Source organism: Rhineura floridana, chromosome 7, assembly GCF_030035675.1.
Source record: "Rhineura floridana isolate rRhiFlo1 chromosome 7, rRhiFlo1.hap2, whole genome shotgun sequence".
Lineage (NCBI taxonomy): Eukaryota > Metazoa > Chordata > Lepidosauria > Squamata > Rhineuridae > Rhineura > Rhineura floridana.
In genome coordinates this window covers 51,412,701-51,440,555 of record NC_084486.1, presented here as the reverse complement: position 1 = coordinate 51,440,555, position 27,855 = coordinate 51,412,701, and the positions used below count along the sequence as shown (strand labels likewise).

The 27,855-nt window shown below is 44.1% G+C and overlaps 1 protein-coding gene across 18 annotated transcripts in view; it reads left to right on the top strand.

Moving 5' to 3' along the window:
* The window catches only part of ADGRA1 (adhesion G protein-coupled receptor A1), a 588,775-nt gene that overhangs the window by 443,902 nt on the left and 117,018 nt on the right, over positions 1-27,855 (top strand). The gene's annotated exons all lie outside the window — the stretch shown is intronic.

The window sequence follows — 27,855 nt, the reverse complement described above, 5'->3', positions numbered from 1 at the left end:
CATTCAAAAGGGTTATTCGAACCCACTCGCTATTTTATGAGAGACAGTTCTCATGTCTGCACCAAACTATTGAATGTAGCATTAATTCTGGTAATACATACATGTAGAAGGTGCTGCCTGTAAACATTGGTGAAAGGTTTATAGTTGAGTAAATAATGTATTGCATGTGTAATGTGTAAAGTATGGCAAACAGAGATGACAGAAATTGAAGGGATGTGTGTACCAGTGTGTACCAGTCTGCTGCTGTCAGTTGGAGCACAGATGTCAGCCAATCATGGCTCAAGGCTGTGACGATGACTACTTAAATTCAAATATTATATATTTTGTTAAACTGAATGCCTTCAGTGTTATGTGGTCAATTTCTTTTCAGTCATTGGAGACTAGTTCAGAATCCATCTGAAGATCAGACGCTGTCAAATATATAGCACTTTTTTAACACGTCAGACAAATGAAGTTATATTCAAACACTTAGCTCTTCATCATGTAATAGAGATGTCTGCCCTGGTTCCCAAGGTTCTTTTTTCAAAAGCACCTGTTGATGCTGCAGGTACCACACCCTGACCTAGAACTGAGTTCTTAAGTGATGCACTTAAAACTTTGGATAGAAATGGGGGCAACTCTACTATTTCTTGTCTTTTTTACAAATAACGTGGATATTTTTATTACTGTATACATTTTATGTAAGTTCATTTAATGATGTAGATAGTGTTATAAATTCTATTGCCTTTAATGAGGCTAACGTAATGACTGAGTTATTGACTGCAGGACTGAAAACTCATTATATGCCATGTCATTACTTAAAAACCTTAGTATGTCAAAAACAGCATATAATTTTGTTCACCCAGCCTTGCTCTTGATTTGTGCGTACGTAGAAGTGATGTTATAATACGGATACTCCATACCCCTAAAAAAACAGTCAATTACCATAGTCATATCAAGCATGATTTCTCAGAGCTTCTAAAATTACCATAGAAAACTTTTAACAAGCATCATATCATTTGAAATGATTTTTCTGCGGTGTGACATGTTGGGTTATTAAAGTTGGAGATATGACATGAATATGGATGAAGAATACCTAGGTATTCAATCAAGGATGCCTATTATCAGTGGCATTACTTATTGTGATAACATATGTTTTTCTATTAATCTAGATAACAGTTAAATATTCTGTCCTGCCAGTGTATGATCAGAGAAACTCTGTGGGTGGAGTGGGTTTTATTCCTACGTATACATGAGGCTCACTGTATGGCCTTCAGCAAGTCATTCTCTCTCGGCCTAACCTATCTCACCAGATTGCTGAAAGATTTAGGCTGCTTCCAGATGGGGTTATAATTTGCAAACAGTTCAATGAGAGATCACAAATGGGTCTTTGGCAACAGTTTTTTCCCCTTTTACTTACTGGACTATCCCCTGGAAAGGGTAAATCAGGATTAATGGGAGGAAGATACAGGTTGGCATTTTGATGCCAGTGATGTTGTGTGGGTGTTGCAAAAAGCTTGCATGCATGAGAGCACTGATCTTTAAACATCCATCTGGAAGCACCCCAAATGTGATAACTGCCCAATACATCACCATGAACTCAGGATAGTATGTGAGTGTGATGAAGAAATAATCCACCGGGGAAGCTCTCTAGTGCAAGTTCCACTGAAATGATGTGAGCAGTTCCCAGTTTGTTGTTCCCTGGGATATATAGATTGATGTTGGTGTTCTTATTTTAAAAGAAAGATAGATGTAGAACCCTAAATTGCATTGAAACATTAAAACAAAATTTAATGGAATATTATGTTGAGCCTTAGCTGTAGCAAAACACAGAGCATTAGTAAGGCAATAGTGATTGTGAATGTTGTTTGCGTTACTACAAAGATAATGTAAATCCTGCTGTGGAACAAGATGAAGCATAGGCCTAAATTAGCCTGTCTTTGTATTGAGCTGTTAGTACCATGAAATCATGTTCAGATTATTATGGTTTGGTATTTTGTTAGGGTTTTTCTTTGTGTAGTAAACATTCAGGTGTCTCCATAGGATGGCCCCTTCTCTGTTCAAGCAGGTGCTAAATTCTAGTCTGGGAAATTAAGTAACACCAGAAGATCATTTTGCTGCTGTTGGCTGCTATAAAGAGATCTGACATCTGCTGACTTCCCACAGGCTAGAATGCCTGTGACTGCGGGAGGATTCTTGGTCCTCATTCTGCACCACCAACTATGGCCCCTGCCTCAGATTGCCTGTCTCATCTGCCCTTGGACCTGAATACTCAACACACATTTTAAGAGGAGGAACTTAGCACTTAGCAGAGATGGATTTGGCATAATTAATCACATGCGATTGTAGGAAATTGTTCCCGACTGGTAGGCTGCCAGCATCCTTGTGGCAGATGTTAAGAGCGTTGCAGAATTGCGGCCTATTGCCGAAATAAGACACAAACACCATTCATTGGGTTAAATCATGGGCCACTTTATTAAACGGAATCAATTAGAATAATGAACCTGCAGAGGGGAAATCAAGTGCGGGAGCATTCTGATGATCCAGGCAAAGCCTGCTTGCAGCCATAGGGCAACCAAACCCTTGCCTGAGCCCAGGGCTGCCCTGTGCCAGACCCCAGCTCGGGCCACACCCTGAAGATGTGTAGGGGGTCCAACCCGCATCACTGCCCCCCGGAGCCCTGAAACTCCGAGCAGATGAGGCACGTTGGCCCCAAAGGTGGCCCGTGTTCTGCCCCCGGGCCGTATAGCCCTGAGCTGCAGGCCCCCGGACCGCCAATCATCCCCAAAGGTGCCTAAAGGTGTCACCTAGCTGCCCTTTCCCTTTTTACCTTTCCCCCGCACTTCCTTGCCACAAAAGGGGGACAAGCCTCTGCTTAGTCTCCCTTTACCCCACACCCAATAAGAATCTTGTGCAGACCCCTCTGCAGGTCCATCAAGAAGATGCCATCGTTGCCTCACAAACTGCATGTCCTCACATGCCTGCCACTGAGGTCCTTGCCCTCCAGCAGATGACCAGAGGCTATCGTAGCCTCAACTGCATGTCCTCACATGCTTGCCACTGAGGGCCTTGCCCTCCATGTCTGACCACGGCAGACGACCAGAGGCTATCGTGGCCTCAACCGCATGTCCTCACATGCCTGCCACTGAGGGCCTTGCCCTTGAGTAACCAAGGTCATTCCCACCCAGGGGAATGACCACCACCTGCGGGACCTTCCGCACTCAAACCTGCTGGAACAATATGGGTAGGAGACCATCCCAGTGCATACTCTGTTGACCCAGCCACCAAACTGTGGCCCACCATCAGAGGCCCAGTTGTGAACCAATGTGCGTTTGCGGCCCCACGGCCAGCCTAGCAGATCATGCCATGGCTGCAGAGTAGGCTGCGCATCTGCTCCATCCCCATCCAGCAACCTGCCAAAAACAGAAACAATCGTGAACAGTTGGGTCCTGGACCTTCAGACTCGCCCCAGGGGTGAATGTACTGCAGGTAGGCAATTCCCCTGCCAGGTATGCAGCCCCAATTCCGTAGGAGCATGTCGCCCAAAACCCCCATGCGTCTGCTCCCAGGCTGTGCGACGCTAGACAGAAACTTTATGAGGGAAGCTCCCTCCGCCTGAATATCAGGCAATCGGGCCTGTAGCCACAGGCCAAAACACCATGACGCCCTCACGGGACAAGTGTCCAGTCCTGGGGCAGGATAAAATAATGGTGTGCCTCTTGCGCCCCTGGTCTGCCTGAAGTCTGACCTGGACCCAAGCACTCCCACCCCCCATCCGGAAGGCTCCAAAATTAAGTGTGAGGGCCGCTGCATGCAACTGCTGGTCACAGGGCACCTCCCTGACCAACAATCCCCGGCAGGTCAGGTGAATACGGAGGATGAGAATAAGGGGTACGGTGGTGTGCATGGGCTGGCTAGCCCGCACACGACGTATCCCAAGCCGTGTGAATGGTCCCAAAGGCCCCCTGCCAGCAGGCCACACTTTGCATAGCCCCTGCCGGCCCATAACTCCCAGAAATCCCCTTTTCCCGTCTGATAGCTGGTGAGCATGCTGGGGCAACAGATAGGCATATGGCCATCTCCGACTCCCCTCCCCCATTTCCCAGTGTGTGGTATGGGACTAGCAGTTCTCCCCCCCAGAGTCAGTCCCTCCTCTAACTGAAACACCATTGACACACTGCAGGAAAAAGGGGGGGCACACCACAGGTTGGCGCATAAGGCAGCCAAAACAAAAACAAACCCTGAAGCTGTGGTAAGGCTGTGAAATCCCTGTTATGGCACCATAAACCTGGTGAACCCTGGGGCAGGATCCTCCATTTTTCCAGCTGCCAAAGGAACCCCCTAGCTCATAGCCACGTTATAAACGGTGCCATCAGGTGCTAACCTGCACCCAAAGTCTGCCCTACCCGTGAACCGTAAATCATGAAAATAGTGCCCCACTGCTTCTGAGCCCTCTCGTCTCCTGACTGTCCCTTCCAAGAAGGAGCTGAAGTGCTCCATACAAGAATACAGCAGCCCATAGGTAATGCTCTGCTGCATAGTTGACCTAAAAGGCAAAACTCAACAGCCGGCAATGCAGGCAGATTAGCTGCCACACTTGCCCATAAGGCACCTCTGCCACAGGCGCGCACCATATTGAATGCAGTGTAGTGCACTGTGCATAGACTATCCGGTATGAAGCCATTACTGACTGACCCCACTTGTAGGGATGATGGGAAGGGGCCAATAACCCTGCCCAACTGTATATCTTTATCAATCGTCCCCTGGACCAGTGCGTCCGTACCTAAGACTGATTTAAGATTGCCGGCCATAAGGGCAAGCCGGGGGCCACAGTATAGGATCCAGAAGAACCGCCTAATAAAAAAAACCCGCATCATAAAATGAGTCTCCCCATAAACTGGGCAGTCTGCCAGCAAGGTCCATAGCACCTCGAGCTTAGCTGGGAAGGGACACTTTCCTTGAGCAGCCTCTGCTATCCTTCTGGCTTGTTTAATTGCGGGTTCATATTCAGCGGTTATTAGATGGCATGGAGTTGAGCAATGTCATCCTCCAATGTCTGCAGATCAAATGACTCTTAAAAGCACAGGGCTAGTGGCCTGTAAAAAAGGTGGCCACCTTATCTACAGTCAGTTTGCAAACTAGCTAAAGAGAAGATGCAAGCAAATATGCAGCCTGCACATCATTACTGAAAGGAATTCCATTATGTTTAAATAATTTACTCAGAGAAATATGACTTGGACCAATTCTATGCATACTTACTTATGAGAAAATCCCCCTGAGTGTATTGTTACTTCTTCCTTCGGAAGGGTGCCCATGATTGCACCCATACAGCAGAATCCTAAGTATGTTTACTCAGAATATCACAGGTTAAATGGGTCTCTGGACTGAGGTTTATAGGACTTAACTAATGGAAAGGTTTATATATTCTTACCTGGGTTTTGAAGAACGTATTTGGGGAGGAGAAGCTTGACAGTGAAAAGAGGGGATGAGCTCCCTTTGCCTTTGCGGAGGTGAGGTAGTTTTAGAGGTGGGTTGCAGCACTAATTGGGATCCCTACTGGCTCCTGCAGCCTCCTTTCTGTCTCCAGCTGCCACCTGCCCTCCCCAAAAAGCCTCTGCCCTTTGTAATTACATTGCATCACTCCAATCCAAATGGCCTCCAACTGGTGGCCACATGTGTCTCCCCAAATGCTCTGGGATGAAACCTCACCCACAGCGTTCGCTGCTTGCGGCTGCCATTTTAATGGTGCATGCCAAAGAGGCCACCATTATCTTTCGAATATATCTCAGAATATTGCTATGTTATGACACAGCATCTTTCTCAGGCATTCTGCAAAACAAGTGGCAGCCACAGGCAGCAGGAGGGTGTAGGAGTGCAGGCATATTTTGCCCCTCTCATCCACAAGTTCTCCCTAATTGACTAACCCCCTCTCCAAACTTTCCTGGTTTGCAAAGACAGTGTGGAAGTGGAATGGCCTTTTCAGTACATCCCTTAATAAAAGCATCCCCACAGATGGCTGTCCAGCTGCCCCTGGAATGTCCCCAGTGTCAGATAGCCCAGTACCTCTCCATGTAATTGGTAAATGAAATGAAACAGTCGATTTAAACTAAAATACACTTCAGCATCAAGAAGAGGAGGCTATTCCTATTTCACTTTCTGTAGTGGGTGAGGGGGCCCCAATAGAAGTATCTCCTGGCCCCAACTGGAAGTGCTGAGGGCTGAATCTGAGGACCCTCTGCATGCAAAGCAACTGATCTGTTACTGAGCTACAATCCTTCATCTCCAGGGTCCGAGATCCCTGTAAATGGTAAAATAATCCTAGCCATAACAACATATGAAGTGCATTGGCTATGTTCCACTCCTCCACAGCTGGGGGTGGGCGTCTACCCTCCGCCGTGGGGGCCCTGCCCTTCCCTTTTGGCCCACTTTGCCCTTTTGGGTGGCATCCTGAGATTGAGCATGTAGCCGGGTCTATTCCCTGTCGCTAAAGCCCCACCCCCAGCCTATGCCCTGTTGCAGAAGCAAGGGGAGTGTCTCCTCCAGAGGGGGAAATGCTTCTTCATCGACAACAATGTTTTAAACATAGAGGAGAGTGTCATATACAGCTGTGTTGCAATTGTGCATTTACTCTTTTGTGGTCCAGCTCCTACTTTTAAAAGGCATATTTCAAAAATCTATGCTCAGCCTCTGTTTGAGAGCAAAGGTTTAGACAGCCAGGAAAGATGTCTTGCACAGAGGAGGCAAATAGCATTGCTATTCTCCTTTATCCTGAATCTGAGCTGAATATAAGCCTTTGTGCTACTTTGCTGCTGGAACCACTTGGCTAGCTTTTGTGATTTACCTGTAGGTGATTTACCTGTAGGTGATTTTGTGATTTACCTGTAGGTGATTTACCTGTAGGTGATTTTGTGATTTACCTGTAGCAACTAAGGAGGGCAGGAGGCCTTAAATGGCCTTCCGCCGCCCCGCCTCCTTTCTATGCGTCACGACGGCGCGACAGCACGCTGCATGCGCACACACACACCCCCACGATGGCGGCCTGGGCTTCAGCTGTGGCCGCAAGCTCGCCCCTTTGCCCGGCAGGTACTGGGCATGGAACAGGATAAGAGATGACTGTCTTTAGGAGTAGAACCAACTGGAAAGTGATTGATAAGAATGAAATCCTCTTAGTTGTGTCCCCTGACTAACTAGTTTGGGAATAATAGAATCATATGATATGTAACATCATTCCCAGCTTATTTTAAAGTTTTAGGTTTGTTTGTTTGCTTGTTTAAAGAAGATTGCAGTCTATCCTTTTTTAAGGTCTTGGGGCATATAGAATACCATATAACCAGTGGAGATATATATATACTAGGCTTAGAATAATAAAAAGTACTCAATTTGTGTTTAGAAAAGATATAAAAAGACAGATGCTTACAATCTGAGATATACAAAAACCCTCTTCAGTCATTCTGTTTGCTTGCACAACTGTGCACTGGGAAGCCATTCCCCCTCAAGTGCATCAGTTTCTAAATCTCATGAGCACAGGAAACTCCTTGATTCAGAACTTCAACTTACGAAAAACTGTAGAGAAGGTGAAAATGATTCACCAAAGGGCGCAGGGCTTGCCAGCATGCGCCCACTCTCCCATGTGTGATGACAATTGTGCAAGTAAACAGGAAGCCTGAAGAGCACTAAAGAGTTTTGGAGGCAGATGAAAAATGGGATTACAAAAATAAAACCCTGTACAGATGTGCAGGTGCAGATGTGTTTCAATTAGGATTCCAGCAAGGGAAGAAAATAAATGGAAAGGAAAACTGAACATGTGAGAATACAAGCCAAAACGGAAAGCAAGAAGAAGATTCACTAATAGGCAAAAAAAACCTTGTGGTTTAAGAACATATCTATAGCCAACAAATATTTCTATCAAACTTTAAAAAGCAGAGCAATTGGGCAGCTATAGTGAATGCACCAGGGGAGCAGGAGACCTGACCTCTCTGAGATACTGTACTGCCCTACAAATTTATAAATATGCAAACACAATTTGAGTTGGTCTTTCACAGTCCAATCCACTTCTTGTGTAGCTTGGAAGAATTTGGTAAGATGTGCCTCTGAGCATATGGTGAGTGGTGGCAACACCTGCAATCAGGACTGCATCTCCAAAGATGGATATCACATTTTTTGTATGTTTGTTGGTGTTCATCTTACTTTGCCTCTTTCCTGTATTACTGTATCTACAGAGAATCTAACCTAGAAAATTGTATTTCTCTCATTATCCATCCTACAAATCTGTGTCAAATTTATTTTTATTAATTTGAAAGCCTTTTTATTGGTCATTGTCATATGACGGTGAAGACAGCCTCTTGTGTTTCAAACTAGAGGTTATATTCTATTTCTGTTTTGGAGTGCATGAACAGTTGAATCTGAAACTGCAGTTTGATGTAAAATTATACTGATTATAATATGTTGCTGCTTAAGCAATGAGGGAGGGAGGGGAGGAGATTGGGGGATGGGCACTGGGCAAAGGGAAAGCCCCTTTCCTTTCCAAAAGGAAAACATGGGAACAGTATCTTTTTTTCAGGGTTTCCCCCATCTTTTTATTCTATAGCAAACACATGTAGTCTCCCACTCAAATTTATACCAAAGCTATCCCTGGCCACATCTACACCAGACATTTATTTCACTTTAAACAGTCATAACTTCCCTCAAAGAATCCTGGGAAGTGTAGTTTGTGAATGGTGCTGAGTGTTGTTAGGAGACACCCTATTCCCCTCACAGAGCTACAGTCTCAGAATTCTCTGGGGAAAGACGAAAGAGGCTGACTCTTAAACCTCTCTGGCCACTGGAGATCTTGTGGCTGTATAATATAGGGAGTAGTAGTAGGAGGGAGAGAGACAAATCACTTGAGAAATTGGGGCTTTGTTGCCATCTTCGTCGTTTTTGCCGCTGCGACTGTTGCTGTGTTCTCACTGGGTTTTCCGCTGCCACTGCTTTTACCGCTCTGCTGCTGTTGCTGCCCGTCGCTGTTGGGGCCGGTCGTCTGGGCTGGGTTGTATCCTGTCTTCCTCGGCTTGTTTTCTTCGCTGAGGCTTGTGCCCTGCCGCTGCTGCCGGTTGCATTCATCGGGTGATCTTGAGTGATCGGCGGCGGATGAGACACGACGGCCTGGAGATTGCGGCTTTCTTGCTTCGGCTGCTGGAGCCTTCGTCTATGGTGCAGAGGAAAAGAGGCTCTGACATCGACGACCCCCTTCCATCGCTACGAAGGTCCAGGACTGAGAAGGAGAGAAGAGGGCGATTGGTTGGATGCGAATGCGAGGCGGAGTTGCTGGGCATGCTGGAAGATGTCGCTGCGGCTTTATGTTTTTGCTGTGGCCCGGGTCTGTCCTGTGGCCCCGTCACTACCGCTTTTCCTGCTTGCGGTTGACGTTTTTTGCCCAGCCGCCTGTCTTGCTGAGACTATCTGATGCATTCTCATCATTTTAATTTCATCTGATGATGAGGTTTTGCTGGGCAAGGAGTTCCTTTGGTGTCGCTGTCTGTGGGTGTAGTGTGTGGGTTGTGTTGGTATGTTTGGCTATTGGAAGACTGACATATATATGTAATCTGGTTTTGACGTGAGTGTGGATGTGTGTGGTATATAGTTTTATATACATTCTCATCATTTTAATATCATCGGATGATGAGGTTTTGCTAGCCAAGGAGATCCTCTGGTGCTGCTGACTGTGGGTGCAGTGTGTGGCCTATGTTGGGATGTTTGGCTCTTGGAAGATTGTTGACATATATATGTAACTGGGTTTGATGTGAGTGTGGGAGTTGTTGTATATAGTTTTATCATGTGCCTGGGGAAGAGGGTCTCTAATCAATCGGGGGGACTTGAGGGGGCCCCAGTTAGTGTAGTAACGGGCAGAGGGAGGTATGGCGTTGTGCATAGGACGTGCCAGTTAAGGGGAATGCGGCCCAGACATGTTGTGGCTGTGTCTTGTTCCGGTCCTTCTCACACCCGCAGGACTGTTGGTTGTCCTCTCAGCCAACTCTCGGATCTCCAGTTGCTGCTTTTAAATGCCAGATCGGTACATAACAAAACCTCCCTCGTCCATGACTTGATCATGGATGAGGCAGCTGATCTGGCATGTATAACCGAGACCTGGGTGGGTGAACAGGGAGGTCAGTCTTTCCCAGCTCTGCCCACCGGGGTACTCGGTTCAGCATCATGGTAGATCCGAGGGTCGGGAAGGTGGGGTCGCTGTGGTCTATAAGAGTTCCATCTCACTCATCAAGCACCATGTCCATGTAGTTACTGGTCTGGAGTGTTTGCACCTTGTGTTGGGCCAGAGGGACAGACTGGGAATCTTGTTGGTGTACTGCCCACCCTGCTGCCCAACGGCTTCCCTAACTGAGCTGACGGAGGTGGTCTCGGAGGTGTTGCTGAGATCCCCTAGACTATTGGTTCTGGGGCATATTAACATTCACGCTGAGGCTACTTTATCCGGGGCAGCTCAGGACTTCATGGCTTCCATGACAACCATGGGGCTGTCCCAACATGTTAGTGGCCCAACACATGTATCGGGGCACACTCTAGATCTTATATTTGCGACTGGACATGGGGATCGTGATCTGGATGTAGGGAGTTTTACATCTCTCCCTTTGTCATGGACAGATCACCGCTTGCTGAAGTTTAGACTTACAGTGGCCTTTCCCCTCTGCAAGGGTGGGGGACCTATTAAATTGGTCCGCCCCCGGAGACTAATGAATCCTGAAGGTTTTCAAAGGGCTCTGGGGGATTTTCCAGCTGGGAAGACTGGCGCTCCTGTCGATGCCCTGGTCGAACTGTGGAATGCGGAGATGACTCGGGCTGTTGACACGATTGCTCCTGCGTGCCCTCTCCTGTGTAGAGCTCATGCAGATCCGTGGTATACCCCAGAGCTGAGAGTGATGAAACAAAATAGGAGACGGCTTGAGCGGAAGTGGAGGCGAACTCCCGATGGATGCAATCATGTGCTGGTAAGTGCTTCCACTAAACTGTATTTAGAAGTGGTGAGGGTGGCGAAGAAACAATACTTTGCTGCCACCATTAAGTCATCCCTTTCCCGCCCAGCGGAGCTTTTTAAAGTTGTCCGAGGGTTACTTCATTCTGGCCCTCAGGACTTGGTTGAGTCATTGGTGGCCCGCTGTAATGAGTTTGCTGGACACTTCCAGAATAAGATCTTATGCATCCGTCGGGACTTAGACTCCCAGTTTATAGCAGTTGATCCTATTGAGGTGTCCAGAGCACAGTCTTGTCATGTTTTATTGGATGAATTTCAGTTGGTTCAGCTCGAGGATGTGGACAAGGTGCTTGGACAGGCACGTGCAACCACTTCGGTACTAGATCCTTGCCCCTCTTGGCTTATAAAAGCTAGCAGGGATGGAACACCTGTCTGGGCCAGGGAAGTGATAAACGCCTCTTTACGAGAGGGAGTGGTCCCTGGCTGTCTAAAGGAGGCGGCAGTAAGACCACTCCTGAAAAATCCTTCCTTGGACCCAGAAAATTTCAACAGCTACAGACCGGTAGCAAATGTTCCATTCCTGGGCAAGATCTTGGAACGAGTGGTTGCTGGCCAACTCCAGGCGCTTTTGGATGAAACTGATTATCTAGATCCATTTCAATCAGGTTTCAGGCCCGGTTTCGGCACTGAGACAGCCTTGGTCGCCCTGTATGATGACCTATGTCGGGAGAAAGACAGAGGGAGTGTAACTCTGCTGATTCTCCTTGATCTCTCAGCGGCTTTTGATACCATCGACCATGGTATCCTTCTGGAGAGGCTCGCGGAGTTGGGAGTTGGAGGCACTGCTTGGCAGTGGTTCTGCTCCTACTTGGCGGGTCGTCTCCAGAAGGTAGTGCTTGGGGAACATTGCTTGACACCGTGGGTTCTCCAATATGGAGTCCCGCAGGGGTCGGTTCTGTCTCCCATGCTTTTCAACATCTACATGAAGCCGTTGGGTGCGGTCATCAGGAGTTTTGGGGTGCGTTGTCATCAGTATGCTGATGACACGCAGCTCTACTTCTCCTTTTCATCTTCTTCAGGTGAGGCTGTCAATGTACTGAACCGTTGCCTAGCCGCGATAATGGACTGGATGGGAGCTAACAAACCAAGGCTCAATCCAGACAAGATGCTGCTCGTGGATGGTTTCTCTGACCAGGTGTTGGATAGTTACCCTGTTCTGGACGGGGTTACACTCCCCCTAAAAGAGCGAGTTCGTAGTCTGGGAGTTTTGTTAGATCCTTCCCTGTCACTTGAGGCTCAAGTGGCCTCGGTGGCACGGAATGCGTTCTACCAACTTCGGTTGGTAGCCCAGCTACGTCCCTACCTGAGCAGAGAGGATCTTACATCAGTAGTACATGCTCTGGTAACCTCGCTCTACATTGGGCTGCCTTTGAAGACCGTTCAGAAGCTACAGCTGGTCCAAAATGCGGTGGCCAGATTAATAACGAGGACCAAGCGGTCGGAACACATAACACCTGTTCTGGCTTGCTTGCATTGGCTGCCAATATGCTTCCGGGCCAGATTCAAAGTGTTGGTTTTGACCTATAAAGCCCTATACGGCGCAGGACCACAATACCTGTCGGAACGCCTCTCCCGATACGAACCTGCCCATACACTGCACTCTACATCGAAGGCCCTCCTCCGAGTCCCGACTCATAGAGAGGCTCGGAGGGTGGTGACAAGATCTAGGGCCTTCTCAGTGGTGGCCCCTGAACTCTGGAACAGTCTCCCCGATGAGGTGCGTATGGCGCCGACACTGTTGTCTTTTCGGCGCCAGCTTAAGACCTACCTCTTCTCTATGGCGTTTTTAACTTAAATTTTATACAGGAAATTATTATGAAATTTTGATCTTTGTATTTATATGTTTTGTAGTATTATCATGTAATTTTTATGAGATGTATTTGTATCTTTTGTTGTTCACCGCCCAGAGAGCTTTTGCTAGTCGGGTGGTCTAGAAATCCAATAAATAAATAAGAAAGGAGGAAGGAAATGGTAGAATCCATAAAGGGAAGAAAATGTAGGACTTGCATGGGGAATGTTAGTGGGGACATTGTGGACAATTAATACAAGGAGTTCAAGGACTGGGAACTAATAGGATAGAGACCAAAGATATTGGAGAACTTTCACTGGTCCATTGGTAAACTCTGAGTGTGTTAGGAGTCCTGCAAGAGATAATCGAAGAGACAGTGAGAGGACAGATCAGCTATATAGCAGCGGTAGTGGCTTGCAGCCCATTGTTCTTGATGATATGAAGCAAAGGACTTCATAGGAGGCACTGCAGCTCAGAAATGCTATAAATGGCTTGTAGCTCTTGTCTATCCATTTAGATCAACCTTCCCCAATCTGGTCCCCTTCAGATGTTTTGAACTACAACTCCTATCAGCACCAACCAGCATGGTCAAAGGCCAGGAATGATAGGAATTGTCATCCAAAACATGTTGAGGGCACTAGGTTAGGAATGGTTGATCTAGATGTTTCAGTCTCAAAGTCCACTCCTCTGCATTCATCCCAAAGTAGCATGGTGCTGAAATGTGTCTCAGTTTCTGGAAAATTTCCTTCCTCTGGAAAAGAGACTTCAATTTTTTCTCCTCTTTCTCAGGACTCTTTAGAATTTTGGTGGGTATGGCAGTTTGAGATTACCTTGTTGTGAGGTGGTCATGGGTTGTATGAGTGTTTTTTCTTTCCATTAAACAATTCTCCAGCACTTTGCAGCCTACCTAGCTGCCACTTCCTGATCTGAAGAAGAAGAAAAAAGGCCCATGGGAGAAGTTACCTTATAATGTATTTCCCTGAGCTTTAATTGGAGCATGTGAACCTATGCTTACTGAGCACCTGAGATTGGTGCAGTCGCTAGTTTTGTTGGTAAGGGAGATTTTTCCTTTGTCCTTGAAGAGTTAAGGAGGGGAAAACCTTCACTTAAAACTTCCACCAAAGAACAGCTGGTTGGGTGCACAGTAGGCTGCCTCCTCGCCTGTTCGTTCTTACAAGAAAGCCCAGATGAGGATTTCATGGTTTTTCAAGAAATGTGGGTGCCTAGAGAGGTTGCAGAGTACAGACCATTGGAGAGATGATTTGTAGAATAAAAGAAAGGATACGCAGAAGCACCCCATGACCACTTTAGAAGTAAGAAAAGTGCAACAAATTCCTATGTACCAGTCATGAGAATTTCTCTGAAAAATTCTCTCCATAATTTTCGAATGCTTCTTCTTTTCTCATAAATATATGGAGAATGGCAGAAAGAAAATAGGAGAAATTTTCAGCACAGTGCTATACCCAAAGCTGCTCCCTGTCCGATCTAAAAGAACTGAGAAGCTGCATTCATGTAGGATCAGGTGTTATTCCATCCAAGCTAACTATATTTTTTACTAGCTGCAGAAGTTAACTGCAGATGTTGATGTGGAAGTGTTGTAACTTTGGAATATCCATCCTTAAAAAGAGTTGTTGGCTGCAGCATTTCAATTCTTGTACACTCTGGAGTTTCGAATATCATTGTTTGTATAAAGCCAGTTCTTAGCACTGCAACATGCTTCATGAGTGACCATGAAACAGAATCCAGGATTTAACTATGCAGATAGGAGCAAACTTGATTTTCAGTGTTTGGCTTACTAGGAGCAAGAAGAACAGGAGTAGCAGGGGCACCACCTCAATAGTGTCTTAAAATGCACTACTTTATACTTTCTCATAACTGGCATTCTCTCCTATAGGAACAAGTAAAACACTAGACCTGGATACATTGTTGTGACAAGGGTAAAACCTGCTCTCCACCTCTGAGATTGGGCAACCTGCTCAACATGAGAGGGTTCAGTGCAATTTATATTTGTGCTCAGAGTGAACCTGAATACATTATACTTCCTTGGGATCCCTACCATATGCTAGTTCTTCTTCTGTACAGACCCCATCCCACCAATTGTAAAAATGTGCATTGTGCTACAGCTATGTACTGGGGGTTTCTTGGATCAATTTTCTGTCCTTACAAATACATGTCTACCTATACAATTTTGCCATGGCTACATGCTTCATCACCATTCACCCGTTTGTTTTCTGTTTTATCCACATAGGTCAATCCAGATTAAAACTGTAATCCTAACCCCATTTACCTGGGAATAAGATGCATTTAATTTGATAGGATTTACTTCTGAGCAGACATGGTTAGGATTATGCTGTCAATTAGTTGAATTTAAGCACCATTAAAATCAATGGAACAAATAAAATATTATCCCTCCTTCCATCCCAGCACTGTGTCTACTTTTAATATATGTATATAAGAACACAACAACATAAGAAAAGTCTGCTAGATTAGGTCAGTGGCCCATCTAGTCCAGTATCCTGTTCTCGCAGTGGCTAACCATATTTTTACTGCTACTGCCAAATTTGGGGGGGGACGGGGGTAGACAAATTTGCTTGGAGGGCCATGCCAGGCCCCCAAACATGGGATTAACCCTCCCTGAAGTATACACTGCATCTAAGTTACATACAATTAAATGGGCCAATGAATTAGCTATGCCAAAGATCAGGCCCTTTGGCTTTTAAAAAAATACATTTAAAAAGATTTTAATTTTTTTAAAAGTGTAGCTGTTTGACTTGCATTGGTAACATTATTCTAGTTATTATTTATTTATTCATTAAATTTATATCCCGCCCTTCCTCCCAAAAGGAGCCCAGGGCAGCAAACAGATTAACAGTTATGAGGCATAAAAGAATGTAACCACAACAAATGACCTTAGAATCGTCTTACCCCTTATATACCCAGTTGATCACTATGCTCTGCAGGTGAGGGCCTCCTGCAGATAATATCCTATCAGGAGGTCCGTTCCGCACAACATAGGAAGTGGACCATTAGTGTAGTGGCACCTACCTTTTGGAATTCCCTCCCCTTAAATACTAGACAGGTACCTTTTCTATTATCTTTTTGGCGCCTACTGAAGACCCTCCTCTTTCAATAAGCTTTTTAAGTTGAGACATTATCCCAGTCTGTGTCTGTGTTGGAACTACTTTTTAAGATGTTTATAAAGCTCTTTTAAAGAAGATGTTTTGTCTTAATATGTGTTTAAAGATGTTTTGTTTTAATATATTTTAATGTCTGTTTTGATGATGTTTTATAGTGTTTTTAGTGTCTTTGTTTGCCACCCTGGCTCCTACTGGGAGGCAGAGTGGGATATAAATTTAATAAATAATAATAATACACTGCTTTTTGCAATTTAATATTGAATATATTTGCAACTGTGCCTTTAAGTCTGTCTAAGATTCTTGCCCCCTTCCTTAAAATCTGTAATAGTACTCTGAATAGGAGTATAGATGAGCTCCATCCTTATGCTTATGTTTCCATCTAAGTCAAATCATAGGCACTGAATGCCAGTTCATTAGGTAAAGTTAAGTAAAGTTATGGATCCCTTGTGCCTGGTAACCTCATGCCAGAAATCATTACTATGTAGATTACAAACTATAAGCTTGTAAATCTTGTGTCTAGATAGATCAAGTATGCCTCTAGAGAGTGATCTACTCACTTTCTAAAGAAAGTTGACCTCATTGGGATGATTATGATGATAGTTTAGACTAAGCACCCTTTTCAACTTATAAAAAGTGAGTATATATAACTGTGTTTCTATAGAAAAATCTTGTGCGTGGTTGAAACAGTTCAATGAAAACATTGAGTGCTTGGCATTTTTGAGAATGAATTTGTCGCTGTTATACCGAATCAGAAGCCTGATTTCAGGTACCCATTGTTTCAAACAGTGGTCAACCATATATCTTACTGACATTTCTCCTCATAGCAATCTATTCTGGACTTGAAACCTAGAAAATCCAAAACTTGTAAATTGACATGAAAGGTTGGCAAAACTTTCTCTGTTAATAAAAGAAAATAACTGCTTTATTTCAGAGAAACTTTTGAGCAATTATTTTGAAATTGCTATTACGTTTTATTATTTTAGACTGTGACTGCAGTCCATGAACTAGCTGACTTTAACATGCTTCCAGAAATTTAACTGAGCACAAGCCTATCCATACCTAATCAGTACATCCCACTGAGGAAAGTATATAAGGGATTGCAGCATAGGACTCTTTAAAAGACTCTTTTTAAAAATCCAGCAAGTAGATGGTCATAGAATCATGGAAGCACAGAATCATAGAAAAGTACCATTGGAAGGGGCCTGTAAAGCTATCCAACCCCCTGCTCAGTGCAGGAATCCAGCAAAGCATACCCAACAAGTGGCTGTCCAGCTGCCTCTTGAATGCCTCCAGTGTTGGAGAGACCACCACCTCCCTAGGTAAATGGTTCCCTTGTCCTACTGCTCTAACAGTTAGGAAGTTTTTCCTGATGTTCAGTGAAATCTGGCCTCCTGTAACTTCAGCCCATTATTCAGTGTTCTGCACTCTGGGGTGGTTGAGAAGAGACCATGGCCCACACTTAGCTAGCTTGCTGATCAGAATACCATGGGGCACTTTGTCAAAAGCTTTGCTGAATCAAGATATATTATGTCCACAGCATTCCCACAGTCTACCAGAGAGATTACCCAATCAAAAAATAAGATAAAATTAGTCTGACAGGATTTGTTCTTGAGAAATCCATGTTGGCTTCTACTAATCACTATATTGTTTTCAAAATACTTACAAGATGCTTTATAAAGTGCTCCAGGATTTTCCCAGGGATTGAGACTGACTGCTGTCACCCCCAGCTTCCTCCTTTTTGCCCTTTTTGAAGATAGAGAGGTTTCAATCTTCATTGCAGAGTTTCTCATGCAGTAACCCCAAGCTTCAGCCCCCTTACCTCTCCCCCACCTTAAATAAATTTTAAATAAATTTGCATCATTATCAGTGGCAGTGAAATACCTTGGACAGCTCTTTGAAAGTTCAGACTAAAATCCGGAGCGGATTTCACTGCCCCACTGACATGGAGCCACCAACCTCCACTGATGATTATCATAATCGTACACACATATCTACCCTGTCAAGCAGTGACACTTTTTTCCAAACTTCCCTTTCTTTTGTGGGAATGGGCCACCAATGGGTTGGGGTCATTCCCATTCCACCCACCTCAAAATTTAAAAAAATCATCCTTTGCTGAGCTAAATGTATTGTGGTTGTTATAGTGCCTCTTATTCACTGCCTTGAGCTCCTTCCTGACAGAATGGAATCCATCCATAACTACTTGGAATGGTTAAACTACAGAGAGCTCGGGACAGAACATGTTGTCCCAACCAAATAACTCATCCCAGACCCTCAATGCCATCCCATTTTATGGGAGTGGAAAATTTGGGAGAGGGGGATGAATTATGTTTATTCACTGAGTGTTGCCTCCCTCCCAGTAGGTTATCAATCCCATAGGATGTTCCCAAATAAATAGCAATACTGAAAATGGAATTATGTTTCTGTAATGACTGAGGATTGCGACTGTGCCTAAGCAGAAAGCACCTTTGCTTGTGTTAAGGGTGGAGCACCAGATGTTTGCCAGTTCCTCCTGAAACCCTTAAGCTTCCCTTCTCCTCCCAAAAAACTGGTCCTAGGGATTGAGGGATCCTCTGGAACAGAATTGGATATGGCACAGAGGCCTGCAGCAAGTAGGGGGCAATCAGTGAAAATTTCACGTGCCCAACTTGCACAAGCAGAAGTGCACTAAGGCCAATCCGCCATTGGGTACACCCTGGAATCTATTACGTTCCTTTATGTTTTCTTACATGTCTGCTACACTTACATGTTACATATATCAGTAATTATATCATTTGATCACATAGTACCAGAAAATGTTTAAAACCAATATGTGCTGTTATAGTAGTATTGGCTTTATCCTTTAATATCTACCTCCCCACAGTTAATTCAATGTATTGTACATCCCTTCCAAAATTCCATCCCCTATCAAAGAAATGTACCAGTATATATATTCCAGAGAAGTAGCTTTGGTAGACTGTAGTAGCAAAAAAGAGCAGAGTTCTGCAGCACCTGAAAACTGAGAAATTTATTGTTGCATGTATTTTTATAGGCTAAAGTCTTACTTGGTAAGACACAGGATCTGTGATTTATTTTCTCCACCTCTCCCCTCACTATCACTACATTTCTAGACTTAAGTACCATCTCCCTATTACTCAGGTGTTAGCTTGTAGGTACCCTTCAAGCTGTCTTTTCCTCTATGACACAAAGATTTATATACAATTTCTCTGTATTATAGATATTTTTGTTTGAGACAACTTTTCCCCTAAGGAAAAGAAATAAAAGCCTTCTATTATTTGAAGCCATTTAATAACTCCTGGAATATAATAATTCCCATGAAAAGGATGGTGCAATTATTGTTTTCTCCTTCTTTACCCATATAGGTTTTATCCTCTACTTCTTTCTGCATTTGCAGCTTTACTTAAATATTTGTTTTTCAGTGTTTCCTCTTCTAAAATGTCATATATTCATTGCCAGTTACCAATATTCATGTCCTCCAGATTCTCCTCAAGGAAATAAAATCAGAAAACTGCCTTGTTCAGATGTGATGTACAATTACTCGACTTTGCATACTGTGTGGGAAAATTATCTTTATCTTTGGCTTGCTTTTTCTCTCGGGATCACTCAGAGGAGGCCGATAGATCAATAAGATTTAATTATCATTAAAAGGCAGACAAGATTAATTTATCATGTATCTGTAATGAAATCAGTTTCCTGTGTACAGAACAGAATAAAGGGTATTTTACAATGTCATTAATGTGTTGTAGTATTTTAGCTTAAAGTTTCATCGCTTGACAGGTTTACTGTGTCAGATCAGAAGTGAGCTGAAGATAAAATTATGACTGGTTTTAAATGAAAAGGGCCTTTAAAGGCTTGATTGTTCATAACTCTTCTGTAGGCAAAATGGCTCTACTGAGCAAGACATATGGCATTAGCTTTCATAGAGGCACTTGAGCATAACATGACGAGATGAATCCTGTGTGTACATACTTACACACAGCTAAAGGCTCATGAATATGTTAGATTGGACCGTGTAAATGAAATGCTTTTAAGCTATTCCCTATTGTTATTTTGCATGTATCTTCTGCTAATGTATTAATGTTGCCATTGTAGCTTTCATTTCCCCCCCTCCCATTATATTGTTGTTGTCCTTTTCCAGAAACAGGTACAGCAACATGAAAGGAAGTGGTTACCTTGTTACGTCCTAGAATCATTTCATTGCCACTACAATATTAGATAAATTTCTGAAGTGAAAATGGCCTGTAAACAGAACTCTAACAAGACTTCAGTACACCATAGCCCATAACAGTGATTAAATTGGTGAAAGCTAGAAGCTGCTGCTGCTGTTGTTATTTTTCTTGCCGAGCAATCAACAGTGGCAGGCAGAAGCACTGCTGTTGAACATTAAAGTTACAATTCTGTGCTGAGCTGCACATGCTTACGTTTCTGGAGGTATAAATAAGTACAGAGTAGCAGCTTAAATATTCAACAAGTCCAAGTGTCATCACCAGAGCTTGGAAAAGTTACTTTTTAAAACTACAACTCCCATCAGATTGGGTTGTAGTTCAGAAAAGTAACTTTTCCAAGCTCTGGTCATCACAACCAAATGCAGTGCTTACAGTTAAACTTATGCCTGGTGCCATCCAAAGGTTTCCAGATACCTGCAGCAGAACTAATTCAGAGGTTCTTTAGATTAGACACAGCATAATTTTTTGTCTTTGGGGTCTTGGAATTCAAGGCTTAACCCACAAAAGCCCAGACAGATTTTCCTTAGCGTGCATCATCCACACACACACACAAGCAGAAGGCCTTCTTGCATGGTGTTTGCTGCAGGATTTCAACTTCCTAATGCAAGAATTACTAAAAGACAGCACAAACAGGCTCTCATCTTGTACTAAGCAAATGGGTAAGCAATTTTTAAAGCAAAGAGTTCACAATCCAAAATCTAAGAACAGAACAGGTCAACTTACAGTGGTTAGAATTATTGAGTTAATACAATAACCAGGACTGCCAATGTGGCACCCATGGGCACCCATGTGCCTGCAGGGACCTTCCCTGGCACTCCCATGGTCCCCTTCCTTGCCATACCTCTTGCTGAAATTAGGCCTGAAAGAAGTATTTTACTATAGCCAATGGGATAGATATGGTGTGTGCTTGGTCGTGGTGTATGTGTGCGGACCACAACAGTTTCTCTGGTTTGCAAATGTGCCCACGGGCTCGAAAAGGTTGGTGCCCCCTGGGGATGCAGTGCCAATTCAGCTACCTGATAGGAAATCTTCAGCATGTGGATATTCAGAAATCTGGGTAGCTGATGACACTATTCACAATAAGCTTACATTTTTTTAAGTAAGTGGGAGTATAAAGAAAGTTATGCTTACAATGAGTTCATATATGGTCTTTTTATTGTTCAGTAACCATCAAGTCAGCGGTTATTCTCAAGTTGTGAAAGCAACTGACATAGATCAAGTATCTCAGATAGAGCTTTCATTTCACCTAACGTCAATTCATTCACAATACCTTTTAATGGACGCCACTCATGTGTTCAAATGCAAAATGTCAAATGGTAAGTTTTAAATAAAGTGAAATAAGGACTGATATACATGCATTTATGAATCAGCCCAGGATCCCAGAGGTTATCAGGGATTAATCACCTGATCCTTATGTAGTAATAATAATAATAATAATAATAATAATAAGAGGAGGATGGGAATATAAGAGGAAACCTGTTCAGGAAGCAGAAATGACTATAAATGGAAGGAAAGTGGTTGGGGGGTAGGGATGGAAGAGAAATCTGTTTGAGCATGCATTTATTGCAAGCTGGATTTTTCAACTTCGCATTTTCTGAAACATAATGAGAACAGAAAAGCAGCCATCCTTCAGAATTTGCATTTATCTGAATTTACTTATCTGAATTTCACGAGGCCGTTCTCCAACCAAGCAATGTTTAACAAAATGCATATATTAGGACAAAGTGTGCACAAAATGCATATATTGGTGAAAGTAGCATAGAAATGTATTATATTAGGATAGATTGCCTGCAAAAAATGTATACATTAGGCAAAACTGCATGCAGAAATATATTTATTATGATTAATTCACTCTAAAATGCTGAAGAATTTTCATGAGGATTCTTTTTTTAAAAAATCACAAATTTTAGCAGAAATGTGGTGAACCAAATTTAAGATTAGAAAAATGAGAAAAGGAGAGAACCGAAATTGACAGATCATTCCGTCCCTGTTGGGGGACATAGGGTTCAAGTTAAGTACTTCGGTACTGGATCCTTGCCCCTCCTGGCTGATAAAAACTAGTAGGAATGGAACAGGTAGCTGGGCCAAGGAAGTGATAAATGCCTCTTTATGAGAGGGAGTGGTCCCGGGCTGTCTGAAAGAGGCAGTGGTGAGACCACTCCTGAAAAAGCCTTCCTTGGACCCAGACAATTTTAACAGCTACAGGCCAGTGGCGAATGTTCCATTCCTGGGCAAGGTCTTGGAACGGGTGGTTGCTGGCCAGCTCCAGGCGCTATTGGATGAAACTGATTATCTAGATCCATTTCAATCGGGTTTTAGGCCCGGTTTTGGCACTGAGACAGCCTTGGTCGCCCTGTACGATGACCTATGTCGGGAAAAAGACAGAGGGAGTGTAACTCTGTTGATTCTCCTTGATCTCTCAGCGGCTTTTGATACCATCGACCATGGTATCCTTCTGGAGAGGCTCGCGGAGTTGGGAGTTGGAGGTACTGCTTGGCAGTGGTTCCGCTCCTACTTGGCGGGTCGTCTCCAGAAGGTAGTGCTTGGGGAACATTGCTCGACACCGCGGGCTCTCCAATATGGGGTCCCGCAGGGGTCAGTTTTGTCCCCCCTGCTTTTTAATATCTACATGAAGCCGTTGGGAGAGGTCATCAGGAGTTTTGGAGTGCGTTGTCATCAGTATGCTGATGACACGCAGCTCTACTTCTCCTTTTCATCTTCTTCAGGTGAGGCTGTCGATTTGCTGAACCGTTGCCTGGCCTCGACAATGGACTGGATGAGAGTTAACAAACTGAAGCTCAATCCAGACAAGACTGAGATGCTGTTGGTGGATGGGTTCTCTGATCGGATGGTGGATATATACCCTGTCCTGGACGGGGTTACACTCCCCCTAAAGGACCGGGTTCGTAGTCTGGGAGTCTTTTTAGACTCTTCCCTCTCACTTGAGGCTCAAGTAGCCTCGGTGGTTAGGAATGCGTTTTACCAACTTCGGTTGGTAGCCCAGCTACGTCCCTATTTGAGTAAAGAGGACCTTACATCAGTGGTACATGCTCTGGTAACCTCACGTTTGGATTACTGTAATGCACTTTACGTAGGGCTACCTTTGAAGACAGTTCGGAAGCTACAACTAGTGCAAAATGCGGCGGCCAGATTGCTGACAAGGACCAAGCGGTCCGAGCATATAACACCTGTTCTGGCCAGCTTGCACTGGTTGCCAATATGTTTCCGGGCTAGATTCAAAGTGTTGGTATTAACCTATAAAGCCTTATACGGTGCGGGACCACGATACCTTGCGGAACGCCTCTTCCGATATGAACCGGCCCGTGCACTACGTTCTGCTACGAAGGCCCTCCTCCGGGTTCCAACTCACAGGGAGGCCCGGAGGGTGATGACAAGATCTAGGGCCTTCTCAGTGGTGGCCCCCGAACTATGGAACTGTCTCCCTGAGGAAGTACGCCTGGCGCCGACTGTGCTCTCCTTCCGGCGCCAGGTCAAAACCTTCCTATTCTCTGAAGCATTTTAAGTTACACTGATTTAATTTTAAAAATGTTTACTGTGTTGGATTGTTGCTTGTATTTTAGTATTGTTTTGTTATTTATTGTATTTTTATGCTGTTTTATGTTCACCGCCCAGAGAGCTATTGCTAGTCGGGCGGTATATAAATTTAATAAATAATAATAATAATAATAATAAGTGGGAAAGGGGAAGTGGAGAAAAAATGGCAGGAGGTGAGTAAAAATACTTTGAGAGACATAACGGTGTTAGGAAGAGGAAAAATATAAAACTTTCTCTGCTTAGAGCCTCTAGATGAGCAAATTCTGTCTTAAATGGAGATGCTGAGTCATGAGCCAATATTTTTACTTAGTTTGAGGAAAGTTGACTGTGGAACTCCCTGCCACAAATTTGTGCAAAGAATTTGGCCATTTCCAAAGGCTGGTATGATATCAGTAAAAAATGAAGTCAGTAATTGCCAAATTTCACCACCATTTTATAGCTGCGTGTGCCCTTTACCATTATTTTCTAAATGGTAACTCTCTCAAGTGGTCACTTGGAGTAGAAAGTTTAAGAAGCCATGTTCTTATCTAGGACTCACTGCTCATCTCCAGATTTCTTTTTGTTCTGTTTAAGAATTCTCATTTAAAATAATAGAGGAAAATATGTGCTTAGTGGAATATATAATATACAGGGGAGCTTTTCTAGCACTGAAAGCTCACAAAATAAGCAAAAGGAAGTCCTGGAGTCATCTGAGGACTGCAGGAGGAAGAACATCTGGCTCCACAGGGACGGGCTCCACTTGAACCAGAATGGAACCAGACTGCTGGCACTTAAAATTAAAAAGGTAGCAGAGCAGCTTTTAAACTGACTGAGGGGGGAAACCCGACAGGAGCTGAGAAAGGTCCGGTTCGGAATAAACCTCCCCCCTGGGATAAAAACCAAAGAAATGATGAAATTTTAAAAGGGGTAGGCCTAGAAGTAGGCATTGTGAAAGCAGGGGCACAGGATATAAATTCAGAAGAGCAAAATTACCACAGGCCTAACCACAAGTGCCAAAGACACTTGAAGAGAGACACTGCTTACAAGTGCCTGTACGCTAATGCTAGGAGCCTCCGAACCAAGATGGGAGAACTGGAGTGCTTGGTCTTAGAGAAGAGCATTGATATAGTGAGCATAACGGAGACCTGGTGGAATGGAGAAAACCAGTGGGATATGGACAGGGAAGGACAGGGAAGGACGTATTGGTGGCGGAGTCGCTCTATACGTGAAAGAAGGCATTGAATCCAGCAAGCTTGAAACCCCAAAAGAGGCAGACTCCTCCACAGAATCGTTGTGGGTGGTGATACCATGCCCCAGGAGGGACTTAATACTGGGAACGATCTATCGTCCCCCTGATCAAAATGCTCAGGGAGACCTTGAGATGAGATATGAAATTGAGGAAGCATCCAAACTAGGAAATGTGGTAGTAATGGGTGACTTCAACTACCCGGACATAGACTGGCTGCATATGTGTTCCAGTCATGACAAAGAAGCAAAGTTTCTAGATATTCTAAATGACTATTCCCTAGATCAGTTGGTCATGGAACCGACCAGAGGGACGGCAACCCTAGACTTAATCCTCACTGGGGACTGGGACCTGGTGCGAGATGTAAGTGTTGTTGAACCGATTGGGAGCAGTGACCACAGTGCTATTAAATTAAACATACATGTAACTGGCCAATTGCCAAGAAAATCCAACACGGTCACATTTGACTTCAAAAGAGGAAACTTCACAAAAATGAGGGGATTGGTAAAAAGAAAGCTGAAAAACAAAGTCCAGAGGGTCACATCACTCGAAAATGCTTGGAGGTTGTTTAAAAACACTATATTAGAAGCTCAACTGGAGTGCATACCGCAGATCAGAAAAGGTACCGCCAGGGCCAAGAAGGTGCCAGCATGGTTAACGAGCAAAGTCAAGGAAGCTCTTAGAGGCAAAAAGTCTTCCTTCAGAAAATGGAAGTCTTGTCCGAATGAAGAAAATAAAAAAGAACACAAACTCTGGCAAAAGAAATGCAAGAAGACAATAAGGGATGCTAAAAAAGAATTTGAGGAGCACATTGCTAAGAACATAAAAACCAACAACAAAAAATTCTATAAATACATTCAAAGCAGGAGACCATCTAGGGAGACAATTGGACCCTTGGATGATAAGGGAGTCAAAGGTGTACTAAAGAACGATAAGGAGATTGCAGAGAAGCTAAATGAATTCTTTGCATCTGTCTTCACAGTGGAAGATATAGGGCAGATCCCTGAACCTGAACTAACATTTGCAGGAAGGGATTCTGAGGAACTAAGACAAATAGTGGTAACGAGAGAGGAAGTTCTAAGCTTAATGGACAATATAAAAACTGACAAATCACCGGGCCCAGATGGCATCCACCCGAGAGTTCTCAAAGAACTCAAAGGTGAAATTGCTGATCTGCTAACTCAAATATGTAACTTGTCCCTCGGGTCCTCCTCCGTGCCTGAGGACTGGAAAGTGGCAAATGTAACGCCAATCTTCAAAAAGGGATCCAGAGGGGATCCCGGAAATTACAGGCCAGTTAGCTTAACTTCTGTCCCTGGAAAACTGGTAGAAAGTATTATTAAAGCTAGATTAACTAAGCACATAGAAGAACAAGCCTTGCTGAAGCAGAGCCAGCATGGCTTCTGCAAGGGAAAGTCCTGTCTCAGTAACCTATTAGAATTCTTTGAGAGTGTCAACAAGCATATAGATAGAGGTGATCCAGTGGACATAGTGTACTTAGACTTTCAAAAAGCGTTTGACAAGGTACCGCACCAAAGGCTTCTGAGGAAGCTTAGCAGTCATGGAATAAGAGGAGAGGTCCTCTTGTGGATAAGGAATTGGTTAAGAAGCAGAAAGCAGAGAGTAGGAATAAACGGACAGTTCTCCCAATGAGGGCTGTAGAAAGTGGAGTCCCTCAAGGATCGGTATTGGGACCTGTACTTTTCAACTTGTTCATTAATGACCTAGAATTTGGAGTGAGCAGTGAGGTGGCCAAGTTTGCTGACGACACTAAATTGTTCAGGGTTGTTAAAACAAAAAGGGATTGCGAAGAGCTCCAAAAAGACCTCTCCAAACTGAGTGAATGGGCGGAAAAATGGCAAATGCAATTCAATATAAACAAGTGTAAAATTATGCATATTGGAGCAAACAATCTGAATTTCACATATACGCTCATGGGGTCTGAACTGGCGGTGACCGACCAGGAGAGAGACCTCGGGGTTGTAGTGGACAGCACGATGAAAATGTCGACCCAGTGTGCGGCAGCTGTGAAAAAGGCAAATTCCATGCTAGCAATAATTAGGAAAGGTATTGAAAATAAAACAGCCGATATCATAATGCCGTTGTATAAATCTATGGTGCAGCCGCATTTGGAATACTGTGTACAGTTCTGGTCGCCTCATCTCAAAAAGGATATTCTAGAGTTGGAAAAGGTTCAGAAGAGGGCAACCAGAATGATCAAGGGGATGGAGCGACTCCCTTACGAGGAAAGGTTGCAGCATTTGGGGCTTTTTAGTTTAGAGAAAAGGCGGGTCAGAGGAGACATGATAGAAGTGTATAAAATTATGCATGGCATTGAGAAAGTGGATAGAGAAAAGTTCTTCTCCCTCTCTCATAATACTAGAACTCGTGGACATTCAAAGAAGCTGAATGTTGGAAGATTCAGGACAGACAAAAGGAAGTACTTCTTTACTCAGCGCATAGTTAAACTATGGAATTTGCTCCCACAAGATGCAGTAATGGCCACCAGCTTGGATGGCTTTAAAAGAAGATTAGACAAATTCATGGAGGACAGGGCTATCAATGGCTACTAGCCGTGATGGCTGTGCTCTGCCACCCTAGTCAGAGGCAGCATGCTTCTGAAAACCAGTTGCTGGAAGCCTCAGGAGGGGAGAGTGTTCTTGCACTCGGGTCCTGCTTGCGGGCTTCCCCCAGGCACCTGGTTGGCCACTGTGAGAACAGGATGCTGGACTAGATGGGCCACTGGCCTGATCCAGCAGGCTCTTCTTATATCTACAAAAATACTGTACAAAGAGCACATGATGCCTTGCTTACATGTATTCTGGGTCTTCAAAAAGCAGCCACACCAATACCCACTATACAGGTGAGAGCTGAAAAACCTGACAGAAGCCAAATAAGCAAGGAGAAATTGTCTTATGAAC